Source organism: Opisthocomus hoazin, chromosome 4 (genome assembly GCF_030867145.1).
Source record: "Opisthocomus hoazin isolate bOpiHoa1 chromosome 4, bOpiHoa1.hap1, whole genome shotgun sequence".
Lineage (NCBI taxonomy): Eukaryota > Metazoa > Chordata > Aves > Opisthocomiformes > Opisthocomidae > Opisthocomus > Opisthocomus hoazin.
This window is the reverse complement of record NC_134417.1, coordinates 35,500,989-35,514,103: the sequence shown is the minus strand read 5'-3', so window position 1 is coordinate 35,514,103 and position 13,115 is coordinate 35,500,989. Positions and strand designations below refer to the sequence as shown.

The window sequence follows — 13,115 nt, the reverse complement described above, 5'->3', positions numbered from 1 at the left end:
CCAGGACAGGGAGCTCGAGACAAGGTTGCTTGTCTCATCCAGGACCGTGAAATAGATTATGGTTGCTCCTGGGAGCCCACATACAGCCCAACCTGGTCCCGCCAGCGGCTGTATGCCCCAGTCGATTAAATCCCCGAAGGCTTCCATGGCTGAGGCCCTCCTCCGATGCAGCACTCCGGCGCATGGCTGCGCGCTCCCCACTCCCCACGCCAGCCAGCCCTCGCTTTTAGCATCATAAAACACGGAGCCAGCCTTCGCCTTTCTGTATCGTCTTGAGCTGTGCTCCACAGGCGTTTTACACAAGAAAGTCTGTTTTCTTTGGGCTCCTCAATCAAGTCCTTTGGCAATCGCGGCATTTAACCTTTCTGCTCCCCGGGTTGCTCACTGGGGAGAAGCACATATTGAAAACGTGATGTTACGCAAGCGCAAGGTTTGGTTAACCTAGGAAATTTCTCATGGGGCCCATTATATCATACGAAGAAGAACAACTGAGTCATTCTCAAGTATAGGAATTAAAGCACAAAAATAGCCAAGAAATCCTTAGCTCTAGTGCCTGCCCCAAAGTTATCCCTCCTCCCTTCCCTTCTGCCTTCGCATTATGCGTGGGCTTTCCCCTGTGCTCATTAAAAGTGTTTTCCTTGCCTGCATGAGACTACTGCACATATCTCACTTAAACCTTGCTTCACGGCAATGTGAGGAGGACTCCACCGGCTCCGCCTTGTTGCCCCAGCTTGGCAGAGGAGACTGGTCTGCCTGGGCAGCCCCAGCAGAGCGCTGGGGGTGTGGGGATGAGGAGCGTCTCTTGCAGCCAGGGCTAGGACACAGGGGTGAGTGATCAGCCCGCGGTGGGGATGGGGAGGTGCCATGGAGGCTCTCTGCTGCCCAGCTCTGTGGGGCGATAGGCGGGTGTTGGTGCCATCAATGGGGCATCTTCGTGGGGTGTCCCCAGGCATCCTCAGCACTTCCCAATAGGAAAAGTCTCTTTTAAGCTACTGTTTTCCCTCCAAATCCTCCTTCCCTGACCATCGCTCTCCATAAGCCACACATTTTTTTGGAGCTACACACACACAGAGCAGGGATATAAAATGTCCAACAACTGCATGCCACCTTTTCCAAGGCAGGTACGGAGAGCGGGTAAGGGCAGGAGACGGGACGGCTCACCAGCCACCCCCTCTCCCTCTCCCTGCACGTTTGAGGAGCCAGCCAGGCTGTCCTCGGGGCACATCCCAGGTACGTTAGCACCCAGCAGAACCTCCCTGGAGAGAGGGCAGGGTCACAGTCCTGCCCGATCTTGTAGGGCTAAGGCCAGGCAGACAAAGGGCACGCTGCCTGCTGCCAAAACCCTTACCCTGGCACGGTGGTGCTTCCCGAGGCAGGCACCACGTCTGCCTCCAGCGTAGGGCCACCAGCGTCGCCTCCCCAAAGGGTTGCTCCCCAAGCACCCCTCTGTGGGCCAAATACAGCCAAAACCAAACCCGTTTAAGCCGAGACCGTTGTAAGCATGGGCTTTGCTCCTGTAGCAAAGGCTTCCTCTCAGCAAAGTCACCCTCCGTTTTGCGAGCCCCTCCTTGAAACTAAAAGCACTTCATAAAAAAATCATACAGAAGAATATCGCAAGCAAGAAGTGCCTAAGTGCTGCACATCACATGCCCTCTGCGGCTCGGCTGCTGTTCCACCGTGCTGACCGAGGGATCAGAAAAAAACCTGTATTAGCATTAAAGAGAGGGGGAGGGAGGTGTTTTCTGCTGGGAGACAGAGGACGCAGGGCTGTGACTTGGTCCTGGCCTGCTGCCAGCAAGTTACCCCTGCCCGCGCTCCCTGGGGTTCGCTCTCTGCCCCCCTCTTCCAAGTCCTTCGGGCAGACTCCACACATGGCGATGCCGAGCACGGCCCAGGCTTTGAAACCCCTCCTCGGCGTAGGTAAGAAAAAAAGCAGAATATTTCCTTTAATCCTAGCTGTGACCTAAATAGAATTAAGCAAGTTTACAACAGATGAGTTTTAACATGGAAGAAAGAAAATAACACAAAACAGAGAGATATCTGATAAAAGTTCTCAGCTGGAGGTCTTGTAGACACTTCTTGCCATTTTTATTCTACTACACACCCATTTTACACTTCCAGAGATACCACACAGCTAATACTAAGAGCAAACAGTGTGCCATTCCCACAGCAGAGTTTAACCAAGAAATTTAATGAGAATCTGCCTTGCTTTGAATTGTGGCTGAATTTAACCCTTGGATGTTGATGTCAGATTAAATTTTAAAAAAAGGAAAATTATTTGTGACTAGATACACAGAGGCTCTCCGAGATTGAAAGGACCGGAGTGGTTTTCTTGCCACTTCATGAAAGGGAATCAGCAGGCCAAAAGACCATTTTTAAGCTGTCTTGAAAGGCAAACTTAAAAGAAATACTCTATAACCGGAGGGGAAGGTGGTAGGGTGGGATAGGATTTTCTCGTCCTGTTTATTAAAAACACACCTTGGGCACCATTCTAATCTGATTTAAGCATCACGTGAGGTGTATTTATGACATGGGAAAATTGCCTCAGTGCTTTCACTGACACAGTTTGGAGCCAGCCTGCAAAAGTTACTATGCACGCACAGGACTCTCCAGCACACAGAGATGAAGCACAGGGGAGGGAAGAGCAGCCAAGAAGTAAAAAGGGAATGTCTTGGGGAAAGCCACCTGGAAAATAGCAGAAGGTGGCTTGAGGCTTAGCGAGCAAGGACGTCCTGCTCCCGAAAGCTGCAGAGCAGTGGCCACCAAGAAGGATGGGACCACCAGTAGAGGGGAAGGGAGAGGATGAGGAGAAACCAGTGGGGTCTGAAAGGTCTTGGAGCCACGCCATAAACTTGAGCAAATTATAGTCGGCAAAATAAATTCTGAAACAGTCAGCTGTTCCCGAACGTGCCAAATCGTGCTACTGCGTAGTCTCAAGGCTTATAGCCTGGAGGCGCAGAAACCCCGGAACAAGGGATGGGCAGAAAGACTCTGGTCTTCCAGCTAAAGCAGGGAGCATCCGTGGGTCCCCAGGACACCCGCTTCACAATAAAGGTAACTGGAAAACAACTTGCAGGACTAGGTGGTGAATAAAATCCCCTGGTGATGACAGCGATGGGGAGCCGCCAGCGTGAAGCACCTCACCGAGGGTGCAGCGAGCGGCGGAGAGCAGCCTCGCGCCGCAGGGTTGGTGGTCGCTTGGCGAGGGCTCCGTCCGTGCAGCCGAACCCAGGCTACACTGCGATGGAGATATGGGACTTGACATCAACGCACCGTGCGCGTGGGACGGGGGAGGCAGCGGGGGAGGAACAGCCAGGGTCTCACGTAATCAGTAATCTCTCCTCCAGAAGGAGGACTTCTTATTCAAAAATAGCCAGTTTTCTGGGCAGCAGCCCAGGGGTGTACTCTGCTAGAGGTCTCTAGAAACCAAATCCAGCCTTTTTCCCTTTGCTGCCAGCCAAAGGCATTGCAATAGGCTCCCCATAACACAGCTACTCCTCTCTCCAAGTATCAGAGTTTGTGAAATGATCCCAAACGTCTCCAGGGTTAATTCTCAACCTCTCAGAGTTGATTACCAAAAGGCTTCAGCGGGTCCAGCACAGCACTTTGTCCTTCACAGTAAGTCTAGAATTACTGTTTTTAAACTGAAGTGTGCTCCAGGTCCTTGTAAATAGACACGCTTCCACAGGAAAACTCTCCCTACAAACCTCTGTGCTGCGTGGAAAAGCATGTTTAGCCCAGTCTCATCCTTACTCACAGCTGGGATGAGTCTTCTGCAGCATCAGAGACCTGCTTGGTGGAAGCGGGAGGTGGAGAGGCTGAGGTTATGCCTACAGCAGCCAATGAAGGAGGGGCTTGATGTGTGTGCAGAGAGAAAAAAAAAAAATCACAAAAGTATCATTAATTATCAATATTCACCAAAACTACTGGGGGGCCCAGCGGGAGTCGGGACCCCAGAGCGCTGAGCACCACACAAGGTTCTGTCCCTGCAAAGCGATGGGGTGCTACGTAGAAATCCCCGAAGCGACAGAAACCAGACACGCTCTCCAAGCAGCAGCATCCTCTCAGTCAATCCCTGAACAGCTGGGTTACCTTGGGCAAGGTACCCCGTTAACGTGGGATCCCGCAGCCCTGTCTCTGCCACACCAGCTGCTGAAGCCCTTGCCAGAGGTTCCCAGCCTGGAAAACCACTGGCAGTAGCAACATCTTTGACTGTAACACTTGGATTTTTCTCCAGTTTCACCCCCTCTGCCCAAGTCTACAGTCCTGTAGCACAGCTGGTAAAGGAGGACCCCCCTGGATAGAATCACACAGAACAGCTCAGGTGATGAAACACGTTCTGCTCCCCACTGTTGTATTAAACAACAGCATTAAGATCAGACCAGGTGTGACGGAGCCCCATTTGACACTACATCTGCAAGAATTCATTCTGAATTTGGCCAAGTCACTCTGGAACTTGGTTATGAACTGCAGACTGTGTCGGATTCAATGTTAATAGGCTTGCTACACCATTATTGTCAGTTTTGATCCTGAAAAATGAACAATCTACAATATGGTACAGAAATCCCTCATTCCAGACCATGGAAAGCAATTTCAATACGTAAGGCTATAATGGTAGCAGCATTTTATGTCAGCCATTGACATAAAAAATAACCCCTCCTGCCTACTACCTCCTCAAAGAGCTCCTCCATTTTCCCTAAATTAGGTGTAAAATGTTTCATCCACGCCCCATTAGGACATGGGCTTCCTACTTCAGTGACAGAGCTCCACAACCAGGTCCACAGATGACCAAAGCACCACCGAAACATTGGCAAGCAGATGCATGTGCAGGAGATACTGGTGACCATATCCGTTGCCAAGTTCCAGTCCTTCCAAAGGTGAATTCAGGGCAATTATTTGTGCAAAAACATTGTTCTCACTCCAGAAGTCATATATATAACAGAAGAACTCACAGAAAAGTCGGGTAGGAAGGGGCCTCAGGAAGCTGTCTGCATTTCCTCCAGTACTGAGGAAGAATTGCATAACCTAGCTGTCCTGGTCGTTGGCTCTGTGACCAGCAGAAATGCATATTAGTGTGAAGGAAACCACATATTGACTTTTTACGTTACCAGGTTACTTCTTATAAAGCTACATGGCCCAGAAGGGCAGACTGCGGTTACAGCAGCTGGGTATATTATTAATTAGCTCTTTGGCTGCAGCTTAAAGGGCACATTGTATCTCTCAGGTCAGACTTTCCTGCTGCCAGTGCCATCAAAGCATTTGTAATTGACTTCATAATTCACTTAAGTTTTTCTGGCAAAGCATCGCTTTGAGAACTACCCGACACGTCTTCCTATATAAGTACCTTACAGCGTACATGGTAATAATGACTTATTTAACCCCTGCATACGTGTATTTTTTTTTTCTATACACAGAACATCCATTGAAATTCAGATAAATTTTTTATCCGCAGAAAACAACTATCTTCTATTTCACATGGACTTGATTCTAGCTGCAAAGACGTTCTGGAAGAAAGCAATGCAGAGACACTTGCAACTCAACGTGCCTCCTTTCTTGCGATATGAAATGAATGATTTATTATGAAAGTGGCTCTTGCTCAGCTAATCTGACTGTCAAGGGGAGAACAGTGCCTTCCGGTCTGCCCTATCCCATCCCTATTTAGGTACTCCAAGTAGCTGAATTACACAGTGAAAGATACATAGTTTCCGCAGCTACTGCCGAACACTCACTCAGGAGCTGTTTACTGCTCCACCGGGCAGTTTGGTGGTACCCATTGTGGCACAAAGTCCACAAATCAGTGTCTGAACACTTCATCGCAGAACTTCATGAAAAAGAAAAGGAAAGAAATGTAATAAAAATAAAGACAAGGAATGATATCAAAAAAATAAATCCATACATGATAGTTTAAACGCATATTACTGTTCTTTCCAATCAAAGCTAAATGGATTTTCTTCAGACTCTTCTCCTCAGACACAAATGAGTACTCCCCTTCTGATCAGAATCAAGTACCCTCCACACTGTAGCTGTGCTTTACTTTGTTTCAGAGAAGGTTACATGACCGTAGAAATAGAAATTATGGCTCCACTATGGAAGACTTCATTCTCAAGGCTACTATTACTTCTCCAAAACATTGCAGGAAAGCGGTCATGCAATGGGAAGCTAAACTTGTAAATGCTATGTCAGATCTGGCTCCGACAAAACATTAATTAATTTCTGCTGATTAGGGTCACTATCTTAGCCTCAGCTACTATATCAGTTTCTGGAATGACAACACAGCTCATGAAGAATTGTCAGCCACTGTTCTCTCTCATAAAAGGAGTATTTAAGAGAGAGCTACGAGTTCCTCCCGCTCTCTGTGGGATAAGTGCTTCATAAGACAGGTTCCCTGAGCTGGAAGATAAAAGAAGTCTGTTTTGAGATGACCCTGCTCCACAATGTCTCTATACATCATCTCTGTTTTCTAGGGAAGAAACCAAAGCCTGTGAAAATGAGGTAACGTACCTGAAGCTACACAGTGCTGAAAATAAGATCCAGGTGTCCCAAATCCTGGTACAACAGGAACTTTTGCATAGTGCCAAACCATTTCTTTTCCATTTCAACAATTCCAGCAGCAAGATACTAAGATACTATACATGGGCTTTATGAGATACTGGCTCCTTACTGTTTCGGTTTCGGCTGCCGCCGGCAACAAAAGCGCCACGTGGCCGCCCCTCCCCCCGCCGGCGTGCAGAGGAGAATGAAAAGAAAAAGGCAGAAACTGGTGGGTCGGGATAAGGGCAGTTTAACAGAACAGCAAACAGAGGGAAACAGGAACAACAACGATACAAATAAGGAGAAAACACAACAACGAACCGTACGACCCAGACAGCCACTCTCCCGAAAACAGGACCGGCGCCGCGCCCCCCCAAGCCGCGAGAGCGTTCCCGCCGCGCCGCCCCCCCCCACCGGAACCCAGCGTGACGTCACATGGTATGGAATACCCAGCTCTGTTTGGCCAGGTGGGGTCAGCCCCCACCCCCCGGCTGTGCCCCTTCCTGGAGTCCGGTGAAAATTAGCCCTGTCCTGGCCAAACCCAGGACATTATCTACCCCTTATTCCATACCATCTACGTCATGCCCAGGTCCCCCATTGTCCAGTTGATCACCACCACTTCTCCTGTCTCCAGATATCATTCCCTTAGTCTATGGATCATCACTCTAAAGTGTCCGTTGAGTTCATTTAATCCATGACTTCGGGCTCCATCTGTCGTTATGGTCTTCCGTGGCAGGGGAGGTGATGTGTGGTGATGGGCGGTCACTTGCTGCATCCGGAGCTCACGGCTGATGTATCTGGTGCGGCCCGTGCCCACAGTCTGCAGGAGATGTTGATCTTGATGAAGTTGCTGGATGCCAGTTGTTGAAAACCAGGTCCAGTTCCATCATTGCTGTGCTCTGCTAGGTTCTCATCGAAAAAGTCCATCCTTCTTTAATCTGGAGAATTCTTACTATGTTACTACTGGTACAAAATATAACAATTATAACAGTGATAACAGACAGTGACAGGGTTATTTAACAACTAACTTTATACAATTTATTTATGGACTATTCTCGCCCAAAATTAAATCCCCATGAGGTACACATCGGACTTCCCCATCCTTCCACATTACCCACCAGGTACACCCAGGTCCTTGAGCAAAAGCAATCCCGCGGACGGGCTTGCCTTTGCCCGAGGCAGGACTAACCCAAACCGTCTTCCCTAACATGTTCCGCATGTGCACTACAGGAACTTTATCCCCTTCCACGGGGCGCTGAGGTTTTGACTGGGCAGGACCAGCCCGGTTGGTGGACCCTCTGGTGTTAACCAACCAGGTGGCCTTTGCTAAATGGGTATCCCAATTTTTGAAAGTCCCAACCCCCATTGCCCTCAAAGTGGTTTTTAGCAGCCCATTGTAACGTTCGATCTTTCCCGAGGCTGGTGCATGGTAGGGGATGTGATACACCCACTCGATACTGTGTTCTTTGGCCCAGGTGTCTATGAGGCTGTTGCGAAAGTGAGTCCCGTTGTCCGACTCGATTCTTTCGGGAGTGCCATGTCGCCACAGGACTTGTTTTTCCAGGCCCAGGATGGTATTCCGGGCGGTGGCATGGGGCACAGGGTAGGTTTCCAGCCGTCCGGTGGTGGCCTCCACCATTGTGAGCACATAGCGCTTGCCTTGGCGGGTCTGTGGCAGTGTGATATAGTCAATCTGCCAAGCCTCCCCATATTTATATTTTAGCCATCGTCCTCCATACCACTGAGGCTTTACCCGCTTGGCTTGCTTGATTGCAGCGCATGTCTCACATTCATGGATAACCTGTGCAATAGTGTCCATGGTCAAGTCCACCCCTCGGTCACGAGCCCATCGGTATGTCGCGTCTCTTCCTTGGTGGCCCGAGGTGTCATGGGCCCACCGAGCTATAAACAGTTCACCCTTATGTTGCCAGTCCAGATCCACCTGAGCCACTTCAGTCTTAGCAGCCTGATCTACCTGGTGGTTGTTTTGATGTTCTTCAGTGGCCCGACTCTTAGGGACGTGGGGGTCCACGTGACGGACTTTTACAACCAACTGCTCCAGCCGGGCAGCAATATCTTGCCACAATGGGGCAGCCCAGATAGGTTTGCCTCTGCGCTGCCAGTTGTTCTTCTTCCATTGCTGCAGCCACCTCCACAAGGCATTGGCCACCATCCAAGAGTCGGTGTAAAGATAGAGCACTGGCCACTTCTCTCGACTGGCAATGTCTAAAGCCAGCTGGATGTCTTTCACCTCTGCAAACTGGCTCAACTCACCTTCTCCCTCAGCAGTTTCTGCGACTTGTCGTGTAGGGCTCCATACAGCAGCCTTCCACCTCCGCTGCTTCCCCACAGTGCGACAGGACCCATCCGTGAACAGGGCATACTGTTTCTTATCTTCTGGCAGCTGGTTATACAGTGGGGCCTCTTCAGCACGTGTCACCTCCTCCTCTGGCGATTCTCCAAAATCTTTGCCTTCTGGCCAGTCCATGATTACCTCCAGAATTCCTGGGCGACTGGGGTTTCCCATTCGGGCGCGCTGGGTGATCAGAGCGACCCACTTACTCCATGTAGCATCGGTGGCATGATGCGTAGAGGGGACCCTCTCTTTGAACATCCAGCCCAGGACCGGCAATCGTGGTGCTAGGAGGAGCTGTGCTTCAGTGCCGACCACTTCTGAAGCAGCTCGAACGCCTTCATATGCTGCCAGAATCTCTTTTTCAGTGGGAGTATAGGGGGCCTCGGATCCTTTGTATCCCCGGCTCCAGAACCCCAGGGGTCGACCTCGAGTCTCCCCTGGTGCTTTCTGCCACAGACTCCAGGTTGGGCCATTCTCCCCGGCTGCGGTGTAGAGCACGTTTTTAACATCTTGCCCTGACCGGACTGGACCAAGGGCTACGGCATGAACTATCTCCCGTTTAATCTGCTCAAATGCCTGTCGTTGCTCAGGGCCCCATTCAAAATCATTCTTCTTCCGGGTCACGTGGTACAGAGGACTCACAATTTGGCTGTAATTTGGGATGTGCATCCTCCAAAAACCCACAACACCCAGGAAAGCCTGTGCTTCCTTTTTGCTGGTTGGCGGAGACATAGCTGCTATTTTGTTGATGACATCCATTGGGATTTGACGGCGCCCATCCTGCCATTTTATTCCCAAAAACTGGATCTCTTGTGCAGGTCCCTTGACTTTACTTCGCTTAATGGCGAAACCGGCTTTCAGAAGGATCTGAAATATTTTCTCCCCTTTCTCGAAAACCTCCTCCGCTGTGTCGCCCCATATAATGATGTCGTCGATGTACTGCAGATGTTCTGGGGCTTCACCCTTTTCCAGTGCAGTCTGGATTAGTCCATGGCAAATGGTGGGACTGTGTTTCCACCCCTGGGGCAGTCGATTCCAGGTGTACTGGATGCCCCTCCAGGTGAAAGCAAACTGTGGCCTGCACTCTGCTGCCAAAGGGATGGAGAAGAATGCATTAGCGATGTCAATTGTAGCGTACCACTTGGCTGCCTTTGACTCCAGCTGATATTGAAGTTCTAGCATGTCTGGCCCGGCTAGCTCAGTTGGTAGAGCATGAGACTCTTAATCTCAGGGTCGTGGGTTCGAGCCCCACGTTGGGCGCCAATTTAATGTTTCGGTTTCGGCTGCCGCCGGCAACAAAAGCGCCACGTGGCCACCCCTCCCCCTGCCGGTGTGCGGAGGAGAATGAAAAGAAGAAGGCAGAAACTGGTGGGTCGGGATAAGGGCAGTTTAACAGAACAGCAAACAGAGGGAAACAGGAACAACAACGATACAAATAAGGAGAAAACACAACAATGAACCGTATGACATTTGTGCATGACATTTGCGCCGCCCCCCCCCCCCACCAGAACCCAGCGTGATGTCACATGGTATGGAATACCCAGCTCTGTTTGGCCAGGTGGGGTCAGCCCCCACCCCCCGGCTGTGCCCCTTCCTGGATGGAGTCTGGTGAAAATTAACCCTGTCCTGGCCAAACCCAGGACACTTACATTTACTTTAGATGAGAAAAAAATTCCATAGTCCAGCTCTGACAAGAACTCAACCCTCCCGACCACATGCTACCATCCTACAAGCCTACATTAGCACAGAATACACCAGCTTAACAATTTTCAACTAAATTGATTTGCAGACTTCTAACGTGGTTTTTTTAGTGGTGCTTTAGCCTTCTGATCAGCGAAATGTCGCTTTACTGACAGTACCTTGCTTTCTGATTTACCTGTCACCGATTCCCTCAGAAGTAGCTCCCGGGCTGTGAGGGCTCTGCCAAATGCAGACTGAAACCACTTCTCCAGAGAACCACTCGTCAAGTGATTTTATGCCTTTTACACTGCAACATAAATCCTACAATAAACCAAACCCACACTTTGTATACAAGTGGACCAGCTTACTTCCAGAATTTCTGACTTCCCATCTTCTCTTACCTTCACTACATTTTATTTACGTATCACTTGTCATCCATAAGGGCTGTAGGATCTTATTCCAAAATGCTTCTGGGTCTGCTGCAGATATGCCTGCTCTCCCAGGTCAAAAACCAGAGCAACCCTCTCTCCTCAAACCCTGCTACACAGAGAAAATGAGTATTGCTCTCCACTAAGGTCACAAATTACAAAGCCAAACTTCAAAACAGCAAATATTATAGCCCAGTTATATCTGTTACAGGCTCATATGAACTACAAAGTAGGAACCAGTAAGCAAGTTTCCCATGCTGGTACCTTCAATATCTTAAACAAACGCCTTTCTCTCCCTAACACAGACTGCTGCAGAAGGATGTCTCTGCAGGACTTTCCTCAGAGAGGCAGCAAATCTATTCTGCTTTCACCCACCGCTGAAACGCAGCAGCCACGTTTGGGAAGGATCGAGCTCCCGGGCACGGTTTGCCTGACCATAGCTCCCAGCCCTGCACCAACTCCCCAAGCAACTCCGCAGGAAAAGAGCAATAACAAAAAAGAAGACCCTTCTTGTGCCACTGTTTGTATTTCATCTGCAAGAAGAAGCAAACAGTAACTTCTCAGCGATGTATGTCTGAAGGTCAGCCAGGACACCTGCAGCGCTACAGACGTTACCACAGGCTGCTGGACAGCCATTGCTGGCTACCGGCGATAAAGCAAAACCACTCCAGGAGAAAAGCCAAAAATAATTGTAACTACTAAAAGTATGTATACCAATATAAATATAATATGTATAGATGACTTTTTTATTATTTAAACAACAGCAAATTGTAATTATTTGATGTTTACATTTTGCTCAAGAAATGAGGAAAACGTCATTTCGTTGTCTTCCTCCCCCTGAAGACATGCTTGTTTTGGAAAAGAACAGATAAAACCGAGAATCTACTGAACGCTGAGCAAGTGTCTCATCCCTTTGACATTTCATCTTCTGCTATAGTGGTACTTCCCCTAGTGATAAAATATCACGGTCTCCAGTTCCGAGATCCCACGTGTCAGGTCTGGCTGAGCAGCTCCCATTGACCAGACAAGTCTGGCACGTGGTGACCTCCATCGCAGGTATGGAACTGCCTGTAATGGAGCAGCACATACCTTCGAGCATGGCTCCTCCTGGGGCAAAACACTGCTAGGAGGCATGTGGTCCTAACAGCAGGTCCAGCTGGTGGCCCTTCCACCACGGCAGGGCCTTGTGAGCTCCTCCCACGGGTGGACAGGGAGCGCAGTGCCTTCCCTCCCTCCCTCCTAGAAGCCACCTGCAACATCTGGCATGGAAGAGGAAAAATGGAAACAAGCCTTAAAAACATCACTCCAGTCTGAAGTGCAGCCTTGCTTCAGATGAGCACCTGGATGTCTAGGTCTAGCCAGACTATCCAGATCTCTCGGGCTGGTAGCAAACGGGCTGTGAACATTCCACGGCAATTGGCTGCTATGAGGTTTTCACTATTACAGGGAGTGTAAGAAGCAACTCAGAGGTGTTTTTCCTGAATCGCTACACGCGTAGAAGTTCAGGAGACAGCTACTATTTGGTGCACTGACTGCCATCACAAAAAAAAAAGCCTGCCTCTCCTCCCCCCCCTTTCACTTTTTCTTTTCTCCCCTCAGTTTGGTGCCTTATCACAGAATCACAGAATGGTCAGGGTTGGAAGGGACCTCTGTGGGTCATCTAGTCCAACCCCCCAGTGTTGACACTTGAACTCTTGCGCAGAGAGAATAACTCTTTGGAGTAACTCTTGCACAGTCTGGTAGCGCCGTACTTCCACTTTGCACAAGCATCAATTATTTAGCAGGGTTCCAGACAGCAGCGATCAGGCCAACATCATCCGCGCTCTCACGAAGACATTGCTTTTTGCTCTTGTCTTGCTCGCTTCATCCAAAAGGTCACTGCAACTGGAAGCGTATGTTTGTTCTTTCATATGGAAAATAGAATAATACTTATTTCCTTCCCAAGAAGCCAGAAATGCTGGAACAACCGTTCCTTTCATAGAATTACCGCACTTCTGTTTCTCGTCCTGCCTGGAACCTAGAATTTCAGAAGGGCATAAAATAATGGAAAAGTGATGATGAACACTTCTGGAAAGTACAAAAGGAAAACATTGAAATGAGTTGCCACTAAAAGTCAAAAC

The 13,115-nt window shown here is 49.3% G+C and overlaps 1 protein-coding gene and 1 non-coding gene across 2 annotated transcripts in view; one reads left to right on the top strand and one right to left on the bottom strand.

Moving 5' to 3' along the window:
- TPK1 (thiamin pyrophosphokinase 1) overlaps positions 1 to 13,115 on the bottom strand; it is a 437,279-nt gene that overhangs the window by 5,351 nt on the left and 418,813 nt on the right. The window lies entirely within an intron of this gene.
- TRNAK-CUU (transfer RNA lysine (anticodon CUU)) lies at positions 10,075 to 10,147 on the top strand. The gene has a single exon. It is a non-coding gene; the product is annotated as a tRNA-Lys (tRNA).